This window comes from Etheostoma cragini, chromosome 14 (genome assembly GCF_013103735.1).
Source record: "Etheostoma cragini isolate CJK2018 chromosome 14, CSU_Ecrag_1.0, whole genome shotgun sequence".
Lineage (NCBI taxonomy): Eukaryota > Metazoa > Chordata > Actinopteri > Perciformes > Percidae > Etheostoma > Etheostoma cragini.
In genome coordinates, this window is record NC_048420.1 from 16058676 (window position 1) to 16062929 (window position 4254).

Here is a 4254-nt window from a genome sequence, read left to right on the forward strand (position 1 = left end):
TTTGAGTCTGTGGTTTTATTTTTCTGTGTACTGTGTAACAAAGAAGCGCCTCTAAAAATAATTCATAAAGACTAAATTCCTCAATCAAGAACATTTGGTGAAAATTAAATCTCTAGAAATCTTTCTAAATTCACTGAAAGTGTAAGTCAGTCCATTTCAGAGGTGCATTAGAGAATTTGTCCCTTTTCATTTTATCATCAGTATTTTTCTTTCATCCTCACCTCATTGTCACATTTACAAACCCGTGCGATGACGCTTAATTTTACACATTTAGTGATAACTACATGGCTAAATTTAGCTAATCTCTTATGACCTGTGAGGTGAGCACCTGTGTAAGTGAGGCAACAACAATGATTGAAATTTAACAATTTAGCAAGTCTTCTCTGGTGTCACCTTTTTTATTTTATTTCAATAAAGGTTGTTTGTTTTGGAATGATGTGCTGGAAACAATACTACAAGGCAAACATATAAGATTACTTGGGAAAGTGCATTGAAAATAATTTACCAAAAGGTATTTATTTAGACACCCAGGAGACAACCTTACCAGATGCCTGAACCACCTCAACTGGCTCCTTTTGAAGTGAAGGATCAGCGGCTCTACTCCGAGCTCCTCACGGATGACTGAGCTTCTCACCCTCTCTCTAAGGGAGACGCCAGCCACCCTCCTGAGTAAACCCATTTTGGACGCTTGTACACCTGGATCTCGTTCTTTCAGTCATGACCCAGCCTTCATGAACCTGGGTGAGGGTAGGAACAAAAACTGACCGGTAGATCGAGAGCTTTGCCTTCTTGCTCAGCTCTCTCTTTGTCACAACGGTGCGATAAATGGAAGGTAATACCGCACTTGCTGGTCCAGTTACTGACCAATCTCCCGCTCCAGTGTCCCTTCACTCGCGAACAAAACCCCAAGGTATTTAAACTCCTTCACTTGGGGTAAAGACTCATTCCCTACCTGAAGAAGGCGTTCCACCGGTTCCCTTCTGACAACCATGGCCTCAGATTTATAGGTGCTGATCCTCATCCCAGCCACTTCACACTTGGCTGTGAACCGATCTAGAGAGTGCTGAAGGTCACAAGCGGATGTTGCCATCAGGGCCGAATCATCTGCAAAAATCAGCGATGGTATAGTATGTCAAAAAAATCTCGTAGAATAGTATGTCAAAGAAGAAGTCATAGTAAAGCGTGTCAAAACAAGTCACAAAAAGTCATAGTATAGTATGTCCAAAAAGTAATAGTGTAGTATGTCGGAAAAAAGTCATGGAATTATATGTCCAAAAAAGAAATCATAGTATAGTAAGTAGAAAAAAAAAAAAAAATAGTCATAGTGTAGCATGTCAAAACAAAAGTCATAGTATAGTATCTTGAAAAAAAGTCATAAAAGTCATAGTATAGTATGTTGAAAAAAGTAAAAAAAATCATAGTATAGCATTTCGAAAAAAGACAAAGTATATTATGTCAAAAAAAGTCATAGTATAGTATTTTGAAAAAGTTGAAAAAAAGTCATAGTATAGTATGTCAGACAAAATGTCATAGTATAGTAGGTCAAAAAAAATCCACAAACAGTCATAGTGTAGTATGTTGAAAAAATAGTCAAAGTATAGCATGTTGATAGTATTGTCACAGTATTATGTTAAAAAAAAGACATGAAAAAGTCCTAGTACAGTACAGTATAGTAAGTAATAGAATGTTGAAGAACTGAAGCCTCAAAGTCTTTGTACTCTACCTGTAACTGTAGCTTATCTCACTGGGCTACTAATTGGAACACAAATCAATGGTTCAGCAATGTATTTTTTGTTCATACCACTGAAGACAGACAAGTAGTACAAAGTCTAAAGTTAGTGTGTCAACAGCAGTCATAAAGAGGTCAAAGCATAGCATGTCAAAAAAAGTCATAAATTAGTCATAATCTAATAGCCCATGTTAAAAAAAGCCATAAAAAGTTGTAGTATGTCGAGAAGAGTCATGAAAAGGTCTTAGCATACCGTGTGGAAAAAGTAATTAAAAAGTCAGAGTATAGTATGTCAAATAAATAGTCATAGTATAGTATGTCAAAAGGTCATGGTATAGTAGGTCCCGAAAATCCATAAAAAGTCGAAAAAAGTCATAAAAATGTCATAGCACAGCATGTCGGAAAAAGTCATGAAAAGTCATAAAAGGCATAAAAGTGTCACTGTATAATAGGTCGAACAAATCCAAAAAATGTCATAGTATAGTATATTGAAAAAAGTCATAAAAAAGTCTTAGCATAGTATGTTGAAAAAAGTAAAGTAAAAAGTATGATGTGTCAGAAAGTTCCTTATTGCCCCACTAGAGCACTACATTCCTAGAATTGAGAGCTACTTGTGGTTCCTAGAGTCTCTTGGTAGGTTCAGCATTGTGTTTTTTGTTTACACCACTGAAGACTACAGATGAGTAGTACAGAGTGTAAGGTTAGCGTGTCACCAAAAGTCATAAAAAGTAAAAGTTGAAAAATGTCATAGAGTGTTGAAGAATTGAACCCTAAACCTCAACTCTTTATTTAACCTTTATGTCATATTTAATGTTTACACCACTGAAGACAGACAGGTCTTAGGTAAGTTAGTCAAGAAAATTCATAAAAAGGTCATAGTATAATATTTTAAAAACGTCATAAAATAGTCACAATGTAGTCTTTTAAAAAAAAGTCAACCATAAAAAGTCAAAGTATGGTATGTCGAAAAAGTCATAAAAAAGTCTTGGCATAGCATGTCGAAAAAGTAACACAAAAGTCACACTATGGTATGTCGAAAAAAGTCATTAACAAGTAATAACAGCATGTCAATAAAAGTCATAAAAATGTAATTTTATACTAGTTCATAAAAATCCTCAAAAAAGTTATAGTCCAGTATGTTAAAAAAAAATAGACATAGTATATATTGAAAAAAGTCACACTTTTTATTTCCCCTGTAGCAGCTTATGTCACTGAGCTACTGGTGTGAACACAAATCAATACTTCAGCGTTGTATTTATTGTTCACACCACTGAAGACAGACAAGTAATATGGAGTGTATGGTTAGTGTGTCGAAAAAGTCATTAAAAAAAAATCATAATATGGTATGTTGAAAAAAGACATAAAAGGTCATAGTATAGCACGTCTAGAAAATCTGAGTCTAAGGTTAGTGTGTCAAAAAAGGTCATAAAAAAGTCATAAAAAGTTTAGCAAAGTATGTCAAAAAATAGTTATTCCATAGTGTGTCGAAAAAAATTCATAAACAAGTAATAACAGCATGTCATAAAATGTCATAAAAACTTATTTTTATCCACTAAAAGTCATAGTATAGTATGTTAAAAAAATTGTCATAGTATAGTATGTCAAAAAAAAAATCACATTTCTTCTTTCCGTTGTAGCAGCTTATGTCACTGAGCAACTGGTGTGAACACAAATCAGTGCTTCAGCGTTGCATTTATTGTTCACACATACGAAAACAGACAAGTAATAATGAGTGTAATAATAAGGTTAGTGTGTCAAAAAAGGTCGTAAAAAAGTCTTAGCATAGCATGTTGAAAAAAGTAATAAAAATGGCATGGCGAAAAAAAGCCAAAAAAGTTATTGTGTAGTAGTTTGAAAAAATACAGAAAAAGTCATAGTATAGTAATCATACAGAGTCTGAGATTAGTGTGTTTACAAAAGTCATAAAAAAGTCATAGCATGTTGAAAAATTCTAAAAAAGTTGGAACATAGTGGGTCGAAAATGTTCGTAAAAACATCTTAGCATAGTATGTCAAAAGTCATAAAAATATTACAGTATAGTTTGTCGAAAAAAGTCATAAAAATGTAATTGTGTAGTAGTTTGAACAAAATTCAGAAAATGGTATAGTATTGTATGTCGAAAAAAAGTCATGGAACGTTGCCGAGCTGAACCCTCAACCTCAGCTCTTTATTTCCCCTGCAGCAGTTTATGTCATTGAGCTACTGGTTGGGAAAGTCTTAGCATAGTATGTCGAAAAAGTAGTAAAAAGTTGTAGTATAGTATGTCAAAAAAAGTCATCAAAAGCCATAGTATAGTATGTCGAAAATAGTCATAAAAACATCATTGTATAGTCAAAAAAAGCCATAGAATGTCGAAAAAAGTCATGAAAAGTAATTGTGTAGTAGGTTGAAATAATCCATAAAAAGTCATCCTAGAGTATGTTGAATCATAGTATCAGTCATAGTATAGTATGTCACAAAATTCATAAAAATGTCATAGTATGGTATGTAGAAAAAATCGTCATTAAAAAGTCTTAGCATAGTAT